Source organism: Sarcophilus harrisii, chromosome 3, assembly GCF_902635505.1.
Source record: "Sarcophilus harrisii chromosome 3, mSarHar1.11, whole genome shotgun sequence".
Lineage (NCBI taxonomy): Eukaryota > Metazoa > Chordata > Mammalia > Dasyuromorphia > Dasyuridae > Sarcophilus > Sarcophilus harrisii.
This window is the reverse complement of record NC_045428.1, coordinates 111,816,708-111,829,666: the sequence shown is the minus strand read 5'-3', so window position 1 is coordinate 111,829,666 and position 12,959 is coordinate 111,816,708.

Below are 12,959 nucleotides of genomic sequence, written 5' to 3'. Positions count from 1 at the left end.
CTAGCTAGCTTCTTGACTCAACTGCACACATTGCCATTGCCAATTCTCTTCCACCTCTGATATTTCTTCACTGAGAATAAAGAGTGACGATTTATTTTCCCTTAACCTGAATTTCTGACTCTGGCTGATTTTAAAATACGCGATCATCACATCTCAGGACAAAGAATTAGAAATTGAGGGAATGCCCATCACCTGAAGAATGACTAAATAAACTGTATTATGTGATTATGATGGAATACTATTGTTCTATAAGAAATTATAAGCAGGATGCTCTCAGAAAAACTTTAAAAGTCCTCCATGAATCATACAAAGTGAAATGTAATGTGTACAAAATAATAGAAATGTTGTGGGATGATTAGCTTTGATAACTTTGCTATTCTAAGAGGTGCAATGATCTAAGACTACTCTAAAGGACTTATGATGAAAAATATACCTAGAAAAAGAATCAATGGTGTCTCAATACAGAGGGAAACATATTTTTTTTACTTAATTTTTTCTTGAGGAATTTTTTTTGGGGGGTAGAATTTATGTTGTTTTTCATAACATCACCTTATGGAAATGCTTGAAATAATTTTATATATGCCTTCACAATGTAGACAGTATGGGGGAAATGGAGAGAATATGGAACTCAAAATTTAAAAACAAATGTTTAAAAAATTGTTTTACATGCAACTGGGGAAAAAATAAAATAATAATTACAAAAATAAACTATTTCATACTTTTTTTACTTAATTTTTTTTCTTGAGGATTTTTTTTTGGAGGGTGGAATTTATATTGTTTTTCATAACATCACCTTATGGAAATGCTTGAAATAACTTTATATATGCCTTCACAATGTAGACAGAATGGGGGAAATGTAGAGAATATGGAACTCAACATTTAAAAACAAATGTCAAAAAATTGTTTTACATGCAACTGGGGAAAAATAAAATAATAATTACAAAAATAAACTATTTCAGAGATTATATAATCGAATTCTTGCATTTAAGATGAGAAAACTGAGGCCCAAATGCAGAGAACTGCCCAAATCTAGAGACCTATAGAGAAGAAAGATCGTCTTTCTTCTTTTCTCCTCCTCCTCCTCCTCCTCCTTCTCTTCCTCCTCCTCTTCCTCCTCCTCCTCCTCCTTCTCCTCCTTCTTCTCCTTCTTCTTCTTCATAGTATTTTATTTTTCCAAATACATCTAAAAATATTCATTTTTGTAAAACTTTGTACCACACGTTTCTCCTTTTTATTCCCTTGCCTTCCAACTTCCCAAGACAGCAAGCAGTATAACATAGGTTTAAAATGTCCTATCCTTTTAAACATATTTCCATATTTGTTGTGTTGTGCAACAAAAATCAGAAAAAAAGGAAAGTCCGAGAAAGAAAACAAACAAAAAAGTGAAAATATCAAGCTTTGATCTATATTTAGTTTCCATAGTTCTTTCTCTGAGTGTGCATGGCATTTTTCATCCCACGTCTAATGGAGTTACTTTTAATCATAACATTGTTGACAAAAGCTAATTCCATCACAGTTGAACATCATGTAACCTTGTTATTGTATACAATGTTATCTTGGTTCTGTTCAGTTCATTCAGCATCATTACATGTAACTCTTTCTACTTTTCTGAGTTCATCCTGCTCATCATTTTTAATCTTTTTATTTATTGCTTATTGTTTATCTATGCCTTCACAAAGTAGACAGTATGGGAGAAATGGAGAGAATATGGAACTCAAAATTTAAAAACAAATGTTTAAAAAAATTGTTTTACATGCAACTGGGGAAAAATAAAATAATAATTACAAAAACAAACTATTTCATACTTTTTTACTTAATTTTTTTCTTGAGGATTTTTTGTTATAAAGTCCCATTATAGTAATATACCACATAAATTCTGTTAAGTAATTGCAATAGCATCATACATTGTATGTATAGTCACTAAAGCGATTGGAAATGCTTAATTATCATTTTCCATTACTGAACAACTTTTACCCAGGTACAATACTGTAAAATGTTCAGAGAGCAATAATAATCATAAGAAGAACTCTTAGAAGAACAAATGTTTTGTTAAACTACACCATATGAAAATAAAGCTCAATTGTTTTTGTTGTTGTTTTTTTGGTTTTGTTTTTTAAGAGGTTTGAAAAGCAAATCTTTCCAAATTTGGCAAACATATAGTTTCTTAGAGTTTTAGTTGTCTTGGTCTTTTAGAGTTAGAAGTAATCTGCAAGAGAGGGAATAAAGGGTTAAGAGACGTTGAAAACTAGAAACAGAAGGGAATGAAATTTACATTTTCACCAGTCACTAATCCAGAACAACAACTTTTAGACTGGACAAAAACAAACAAACAAAAACAACTGATCATAATCTTGAAGAGAGAGAGGGTTTGACATTGTGTTGGAAATTTCTTTCTACATCTAAATCAGGTAGAATGCTGATAAAAGAATGAGAATCCCTCTTTCTTAATATCAATTGCCATCACCTAGGGAGTGTGATATGTAGAGAAGTATTTAATTATTTTATCAACTTTGACACTAAATGCTTCTAGATTAAAATAAAACTTGATAAACTTAGTTCCAAAGTCATTAGGAGCTAAACTAGATGAAGACAATTATTTAACTTTCTAGGAAAAATAATTCTGATATTATGGCTATTCAAGGATGGGATCAACCACATTCCTCAAGAATTCAAGTTTATCAGGCCAAACTCCATTAGGTCAGGGCTATGTATTAATTCTTTGTCCCTAATACACAATTCATTGTATTTGTAGATACTTAATGATTGGTAGCTAAATGAATAAAATATGAATGAAATTAATGATTAATTTTATGATAAATGGAAAAACCTACTAATAAAAGCTTTTTTCCTGATTAAGCATAGTAATTTTGTATGAAAAAACAAAAAAAAAAACTTTCAGAAAGACTGAAAGACATTTCTGGAAGACCTATAGGATTAAACCATATCATACTCAAAAGAGATGAAACAAATGGCATGTCTGTTCTGTCTGGGTGACATGGTCTGAAGCTTATTCTTTGAAAATAAGGGAATTTCATAGGTCTATGATGATAAAGTGGAATACTAACAGAATTATTGGAAGATAAGAGTAAAATTTATAGTTCCAAATAAAAGAAAAACATTTTATAGTATGATTTACATTTCTCATATAAAATGAGAACTTATCTTTGTTCCTCCTTATCCCATACCATACAACAAGCAGACAGCTTATTTATAAATCAATAACTATACCTGCAGTACAATTTCCAATGAAAAACTCAAATTCAACATCAGTTAACAGCAGTTATCAAATATTAAGTGCAAAGCATTATGCTAAGTGCCATAATACAATCTGTTTGATTAAAACATTGGAAAACACTAAAAAAGTGTTAAGAATAAAGTGTCATTGAATTGCTTGTTTGGGTTTTTTTTTTACCTCAGTTTACTCAGTTTTGAAGGAAAGCCACAGCATTCAAATTATTAGGTAGCATTATCTAGAAAATAACAAAAATTATTCATTTCTATTTTAAGTAAGTGATTTGATTTTTAGATTTGGCATTAATTTAATCTGAAAAGGATAATAAAGAGTCAAAAGTATTAATAAATTAAGCTGGAATTTATGATGAAGTATACTCCTCAGATTTCAAAGACATGCTTTAAAAAGCTTACAGCAGTTGTAAAAAAAAAAAAATACTGAGGAAATTCTATAGTTATATAGATTCCAGGTGAGTACATAATACTTAGCTTGAGCAGAGGTCAATTTAAATTGGGTATCAAACATGATTAAACTGAGTTCTAATTAAGGAACTAAAATGGGTTACAATATAGAATGCTATAATGTTAAGATTTGGAAAACCATTTCATTGTCTTACTGTTACACTTTACTTTGAAAATAGCTTAAGATGATTTTTGTTTTTTTCAGAAAAAGCAAACATTTTCCCCTTGATACTACAAGTATAAATATAAATAAAAAAATTAAGAGGCAATATTTTGTAAGTTGTATATTGACTTTTAATACATTGATTTTAGAGGAATAAGTATTTTAAGATGTAATTTCTTTTTATTTAGCACAAATAGAATTTAATTACATTTATCATATGAAATCATGCTAGATTCATTATTATTATAGAAAAAAGCAATTATCCAAGATGATACACAAGTTATAATCTGTGTTAGTGGAGGGAGTTCCCACATGTGGAGTCTTGATCTATAGCAAAGATAGAATGAGACTTTTTAAAGAATTGATTTTATTTTTGTTACATTTTATTTTTTTTAATTGTCTCCCTACTAACATTCCCACCATCACAGTAGAGAAGACCACCATTTCTCTCTCTCTCTCTCTCTCTCTCTCTCTCTCTCTCTCTTTATCTTTCTCTCTCTCCTCTCCTCTGCTCTCTCTTTCTCTCTGTCTCTTTGTCTCTCTGTCTGTCTCTCTCTGACTCTTTCTCACACACAAATATATGTAAAAGCATACTGTGCATCCTTTTATTAAATTTATTTTATTTTTTTAAAATTTAAATTTTATTTATTTTTTAATTAAAAATAATTTTTTTATTTTATTAAATTTATTAAATTTCTGGAGGTGGATGCCATCTTTTTTATAGATTTTTTGTGATACAACTGTGTATTTGTAATACTCAATAACTCAATAATAATTAAACTCACTGAAATTCAATAATAATTCAACACTCAGTTACTGCAAATAATATTCTCTTGGTTCCCTCTTCATTATTTCATGCAAGTCTTTTGAGGTTTTTTCCCCCCTAAAATCAACTTGCTCATTATTTCTTATAGCACAATAGTATCCATTCAGAATCATATACCATAACTTGTTTAGCCATACCCTCAACATCCATTTCTTTGCCACCACAAAAGTGCTGCTATAAATACTTTAGAACATATAAGTTCCTTTCCTACTTTTCTAGTCACTTTCAGAAACAGATCTAATAGTGGTGTTGCTGTGTCAAAGTGTACACACAGCTTTATAATTCTCTGGACATAATTCCAAATTGCTTTCCAAACTTTTCCACAGTTCTATCAACAATATATCGGTGTTCCAATTTTTCCCACATCTCCGCCAAAATTTATCATTTTTCCCTTCTATCATTTTAGCCAATGTGATAGGTATGAGAGTTTTCTTCAAGTTGTTTTAATTTGTATTTCTCTAATCAATAATGATTTAGAGCACTTTTTCATATGACTATATATAGTTTTGATTTCTCCCTCTAAAAACTGTCTGTTTATATCATGTGACCAATTATCAGTTAGGGAAGGACACTTTTTTAAAATTTTTTGGCAAAGCAATAGGGGTTAAGTGATTTGCCCAGGGTCAATAGTCAGTAAGTGTTAAGTGTCTGAGGACAAATTTGAACTCAGGTCTCCTTGACTTCAGAGCAGCTGTTCTATCCACTGCATCAGCTTGTGCCCTTTATACTGAGTCTTAAGTAAAGGAAAACCTCCATATCTTTTCACTTGAACTGTTGTTTTGCCCAGACTTTCTCCATTAGTAAATATCCCTACTAGTGATCTCTAAAAATGGCTTTAACTATTATATAAAGATATTTTCAAAATGCTTAATGAAAATCTTCAGATTTTCTCATTTTTATTTATAATTTTATAAGACTATGAGTTATTCGAGGGCAGCTAGATGGCACAGTGGATAGAAAGTGCAAAGTATTGTGTGTGTGTGTGTGTGTGTGTGTGTGTGTGTGTGTGTATAGATGGAAGAATGGATATTGACATACCAGAACATATCCAGATATTCAGAGAACTGAGTCCATGAGGACCAGTAGAAAGAAAAGACCAAGTTGGTGCTCTAAAATGCCTAGGCTGGCTAGTGGGTAGAAGTTCCAGAGAAGTTCTTGGTTCAAATAAGGAAGTACTTTCTAACAAATAACTCTATCAAAAGTAGAAATCTTCAAATGGAGACTCTTTTTTTTCCATCCTCATTTTTTTCCCACTTTTTATGTTTGTTTGTTTTTTTCTTCATGGTTTTTCTTTTTCTCTTTTGATCTGATTTTTCTTGTACAACATGACAAATACGGAAAAGTACTTTTAAAAATTACACATGTTTAACTTTATATCAGAATGCTTGCTGTCTTGGGAAGGGGGGAGGGAAGGGAGGGAAGGGAAAATTAGGAACACAAAGTTTTGAAAAAAATAAATGTTGGAAAGTATATTTACACGTATTTGGAGAAATAAAATATTATATAAAAAAGAATGGCTTGTGGCTCAGATTCAAGTTGGACTAAATCAAAGCTTCTTAAACTGTAGGTTGTGACCCCATATGGTATCAGGTAATTGAATGTGGAGGTTCATAAATTTGTGATTAATTATCAGCAAATTTTGAGTTGAGTTATATATCTATATACCCAGGGTTGTTTAAAATTTCTCATGCAAAAAAAGGGGTCATAAGTGGAAAAAGTTTAATAATAAATGATGTTTATACTCCATTCCAACTCCAGGATTCTATAATTTTCTGATAGCATTCAAGCTTATCTAGCCTAAAAATGTCAAGTAAATTATTATTTAAGAGACGAAAATTGGATATTATACTTTTACCCTATGTTCCAAGAACTTCTGAAACATTTTATTTTCTTCACCTGTGTTTTTAACCTATAAACATCAATTTTGACCTGAAGAAAAAGATGGATACAGAATCCAAAATGCATTTATCCTACCAGCTTAGAGATAAGGTAAGAACAGATTTATAATTTTATCACTTCCTCTTTAAACCTCAATATTTTAACAAGTACTTTCCAGTTTCCACATAAATTTTCAGAACCATCTAGAGCTTTTGACATTATTAAAATTCATTTTGAAAAACCTATCATTTCTCATATATTGCTAAAGTTTTCTGCTTTCTACCTTCATGAAGTTATAGAAGTTTTTTGTGTTTTTTTTCTCTTTAGTAAAGTTTTCTCTTTGGTAAAGTCACTAGGGACAGTTTTATCTTTTTTATAAGATATATTTCAAAAAGTTTTGATGTTGCAGCTGATGATGTGTTTTGTGTTTGTTAAATACAAAGTTATGAGTAACTAGGTGTATAGTGGATAGAGTACTGGACGTGAAGGCAAGAAGACTTCTTGAGTTCAATTCTGGCCTCAGACACAAGCTGCTTCACACTGGGATAGTCGTTTGACCCTGTATGCCTCAGTCCAGTGAAAGCAGCTGGAGAAGGACTGGCAAGCCACGCCAGTATCTTTGTCAAGAAAACCCCAAATGGGTCATGAAGCATTAGACAACAACTAAGCAACAATGACAACAAAAATACAATTTCAAGATGTTTGGGGTACTTCTGGTTCCCAAGATTGGTACTTCTGATGTGAGGGCTGGCTGAGGTGTAGACAAGATAGGTCATCCACTTTTGATGTCCTGTCACTTAACTCTTCTCTATGTTTCTAAGAAGCTGTAACAATTCAACAGTCACTATCTCAGAGGGGTAGGTTAGGGTCACCTGGCAAATTCATCAGTGAGTCAGGAGGATGTCTAACCCAAGCATGTGAAGACTTCCCCTTAGCTGAATGGGCTGAGAAAAACAATTTGTTCCAATGGCCACAAACGTAGCTTGAATCAAGTGCTGTGCAGAATATGAAACTTGGTCATATGTTTGGAAATGCCAAAGTCAATCACTGCATCTTGAGCCATACACAGTCAAATTAATTTTTGTCTTGCCACTGGATTCCTATGACTTTGGAAGAGAGACTGAGGCTGAGAACTTTGTGCAATCCTGCCTCACTTAAATCCAATTCAAGTGGTCCTCTTCAAAAATGGTGGATGAACAACGGATTGTTCTCTGTCTTTCTCTTTATCTGTCTCTTTCTCTCTGTGTCTCTTTCTGTCCCTCTGTTTCTGTCTCTTTCTCCTACTCCCTCTCCCTCTCCTTCTTTCCCTTCCTCTTTCTCCTTCTTTCTTCCCTCTCTCTCCCTCTCTCCTTTCCTCTCCCTCTCCCTCTCTCCCTTCCCTCTCTCCTCTCTCCCTCTTTCTCTCTCCCTCTCCCTCTCTTCCTCTCTCCCTCTCTCTCTTATCCTATATGGATATATGCATTTACACTTCCATATGTATGTAGGTATGTTTGCATACACACATGTATATACATGTGTGTGCATTAGAAAATTCAAGAGACATAGATCCAAATCAACTTAATTTGTTCAAATAATTATAAGGAGCATTAAAAATTCAACGACACAAAAGAAAAAATGGACTTTGCTTTCAAGTAGCTTATCTTACACAATGTGTATATAGGTCAATTGGTGAATACCTAGTAGTGAATACCTAGGACATTAACAGAGAAGGGGTAAAAGTGCTGTATTAAGAAAGGCTTCCCTGAAGAGGTAGAGTGGATTGTACCCTAAAGGAAGGTAAGGGTTTGCAAGAGGCAGAAATAAGAAGGGAGTATATTCTAAGCTTAGGGCATACTCTGTAGAAATACACAGAAATATGAGATGGAATTCTAAGTGCAGTAAATATAGCTAATACTTGAAATTGCCTGGAAGAAATAATAATGTGAAGGGGAATAATATGAAATGATTGCAAGGCAAATGGGGAACAGATTGTGCAAAGCTTTAAATACTGTGTTAAGAAATTTGTGTTTTATAATACGATAATGGACAGAAAATTAGATTCCAAGTCACAAGATCTGAATTCAATCCCATCTCTACCGCTTATTACTTTTTTATGTTGGATTAGTCACAAAACCTATCTGGGTCTCAAGTAGCCATCTGTAAAATTAAGAGTTTAGAATAAATAACCTCTAAGGTATCCTGCACTTCTAAATTTATGATCCTATGAGGCAAAGAGCTGCTGAAGATTTTGTACACAAGACTAACATAGTGAGAACTATGCCTTAGGGACCCTTTAGCACAGTGATACCACTATTAGACATATACCCCAAAGAGACCAAAGAATAAAGGAAAAGACCCATATTTGCCAAAATATTTATAGCAACTCTTTTTGTAGTAGCAATAAACTAGAAACTAAGAGGATGTTCACTTATTGGGAATGGCTAAAAAATTACGGTATATGGATGTAATAGAATATTATTGCACCATAAAAAATCATGAAATGGACAATTTCATAGGAAACTGGGAAAAAACCCCTATGACCCTATTACAAAGAAAAATGCTCAGAACCAGGGGGGAAATGTACAATGACACTTTATAAAGGAAAACAACTCAGAAAGACATTGAACTCTGATCAATGCAACAACAAAACAGTATTCTAGGGAACCAAAAACAAAGCAAGCTCTTCAACTCCTGTCAAAGAGGTGATAGATTCAAAATTCCAGTGAGACATATAATTGCAAACATGGTCAATGAGGGAATATACTTCACTTGTATATTCCCACTTGTTAAGAGGTTTTAATTGTTCTGTTATTGTTACTGTTGCTATTGCTTTTGAATTACAGGAGAGAGACAAAGTAGAAGGGAAAAGACAAATATTTTTCAATCAGAAAATGCATATACATACATATATATGTGCATATATACATAAGTATGTAATAAAATTTAAAAAAAACTATTTCGTTTATAGATTATTTTGCTGGCTATATGGATTAGAGATGGGAGAACTGAGATCATAGGATTTCAGGAGGATCACAGGGTCATGGGAGTTGTGGAGGGCTTTAAAGATCATCTAGTACAACCCCTATTTTTTATTTTAGAAAACAAGTATAGAGAAAATAAATAACTTACCTAAGACTGTAAAGTGATATTTGACTCCTGAGTTGGTGCTCTTTTTCACAGCACTATGTTTTAGCTTCAAATGGACCAATTAACATACTATTGCAATAGTGTACATGAATTGTAGACTGAACTAATGAATCAGTGGAAATGTAACCAAAAAGAAAAGGATGGATTCCTGATGTCATGGAAGTTGAGTCAATAGTCTTAGTAATTGATTACATATGAAGGGTAAGATAATATTTTCAATGTCCTTAGCACAGTGCCTGGAACATAGTAAGCTGTCTTTCAATAACAGACATTATTATTATTATATTTATTGTTATTATTTTAGCTATTATTTAAAACATTCTATGTATCAGGAATTTTTCTGGGTAATAGGCATATTAAAAAAATTGAAATAGACAGCTACGTTAAGAGACTCAAGGACATACATTCTGCTGGATCATGCAGTATGTTCAAATCTGGAAAAAATACCATTTATATTTTTAAAATATATGTGTATGTGTGTGTATATATATATATGTGTGTGTGTGTATATATATGTATGTATACACACATCATATACATATACATATATGTGTGTGTGTCGGTGTGTGTGTATATATATATATGTGTGTGTGTCTGTGTGTCTGTGTGTGTGTGATACACACACACAGACACACAGACACACAGACACATATTAATGTTGAGAACAGTGTGGAGAAAACCAGCAACCAAAAATAGTTGATACTGGAGATGAACTTTGAAGGGAAATAGGAATTCAAACAAGGAACTAGGAAGACAAAAGTGCTTCCCATACTTAAAACAGTTCCTGGCACACCATAGGCATTTAATGAATGCTACAAATTGAGTGAATTCTAGGCATAGAGAATAATCTATTGAAAGATTCAAAGACCAAAGATGAAATTTCACATATAAGAAATCTTTAAAAATCAGTTTGAGTGGAGTGTGGAATGATTGAGGGGAAGTGATACATTATCAATTCAGAAAGTGACTACAAAACTCATGACTATCTTACATTTAGTTTGAGTGAGAGTGCTAATATAAGTTTGTTAACTATGAGGAAAGCTTGATTTTTTAAAATTTTTATCTTTTTTAATTAAAGCTATTTATTTTCAAAACATATGTTTGGATAATTTTCAACATTCATCCCTGCAAAACCTTGTGTTCCAAATTTTTCCCTCCTTCCCCCCCTTCTGTAGACAGCAAATAATCTAATATATGCTTAACATGTGTGATTCATCTATACATACTTCCACAAATACCATGCTGCGCAAGAAAAATAAAAGGAAAAAAGGGGAAAAAAAATGAGAGAAAACAAAATGCAAGCAAACAACAAAAAGAGTGAAAATACTATGTTGTGATACATCTCAGTTCTCATAGTCCTCTCTGTGGATATAGATGGCTCTCTTCATCACAAAACCAATGGAACTGGTCTGAATCATCTCATTGTTGATAACAGCCATGTCCATTAGAATTGATTTTCATATAATCTTGCAATTACCTTGTATAATGATCTCTTGGTTCTCATTTCACTCAGTAGCAGTTCATGTAAGTCTCTCCAGGCCTCTCTGAAATCATCCTGCTGGTCATTTCTTACACAACAATAATATTCATATACCATAACTTATTCAGCCAGTCTCCAACTGATGGGCATCCACTCAGTTTCCAGTTTCTTGCCACTATAAAAAAGGATGCCACAAACATTTTTTTCCACATGTGGGTCCCTTTCTCTCCTTTATGAGCTCTTTGGGATACCAGCCCAGTAGAAACACTGCTAGATCACAGGGTATGTGCTGTGATAGTCTTTTGGGCATAGTTCCAGATTGCTATCCAGAATGGTGAATCAGATCACAATTCCACCAACAATGTATCAATTTCTGTGTTTCCTTTTCCAAACTCTTTTGCAAAGTTCTCATTTTCTTTTCCCATTTTTCTGATAGCTCTCTTTTTAAAGATTCATTTTGAATTCTTGTGTAATACGGATCAATTCATACCACCCTTTGGGACTTCATCTGGAGATGATTTGCCTTTAAGATTATCAGGTATTGAGAACTTTTCTTTTTCTCCATAAAAGCTATCTATGATCAGAGTCCTTTTTTGCTTTTTTGCTCATTTTTTAAAGGTTGAGTTCTGTTCTTAGGGCAAAGGGGAAACTGTCCCATGCTTCCTCTTCAGGTGATAGCAGCTTTAGGCCACCCTGGGCTGGTGCTGCTGACTTCCTTCCAGTGCTGACTGGGCATGTCCAGGTCCTGTGTTATTTTGGGGTTCAGAGGCTCACTATTTGCCTTCTATATTTACTTTGGCTGTCTCACAGCTAATCTGCTCCTCTGCTGGCTTTTAACCAGGACAGAGTACCCAGCATTGCTGTATTTTTGCGAAGAGCCTCCCTGCCATACCACCCTGGTTTCCTATTTTGGGCCTGTGCTCAATTGCCTTACCAGTGCCCAAATGAAACAGATCTTTTTTAAAGTTCTCTTAAAACATCTTCTGCTTGAAATTTTTACACTCCAAATATTTGTGAATTCTGTCATTCCAAAATCAGTTAGAGACTTGGTCTAGTGTTGATATGAGGGACACCATAGAAGCTCAGATAAAGACCTGTCTACTCTCCATCATCTTGGCCCTGTCTCCAATTTTTTTTAAATAAAAAAACCCAAAACCACAATTTTATTAATTATTTTGCTGTACCTCAGTAGATACTTACATTCTCTCTTGAGTACATGTACATGGTTTCTTTTTTAGAGCTCAGTGGACTATAAAATCCTATTCTACAATCCTTTTAACTAAGGTATTATCGTGTATATGCACCAAATGCTTAAAGAGCACATAGACTGCAAGGTAGATATAAGTTTTTCCCCCTTGTGCCAATGCTGTTATTAGAGATGGAAAGACTATAGTGAATGCAGTTATGTAAGGATAAATGACATAACATTAGACAAATTGTTCTAATGCTTAGCTGATAAGTAAAAACAATCATTAATAAATTCAGTTCTTCCCTTGGTAGTACCCATGATTTTGTATGAAAAGCTTCTTCTTTTCCTCCAATCCAGCTCTCCTTGTTATCATGGGGAAAGAAAATGAGTTGACTATTTTCTGAATCTCTGTTATTCCATTAGAAGGAATTAACAAAGAAGTCCCAAGATCAAGAACTGTAACTTTTATGTCAATCTGTTAGAAAACTGGCATTTTATAATAGTTTCATAAAGAGGAAAAGAAGTTTCTGATGTAACTAGATTATAACTAGGAAATGCTTAAAAGGTAGAACATAAGAAAAATTCAAAAACTCTCGTGGAACCT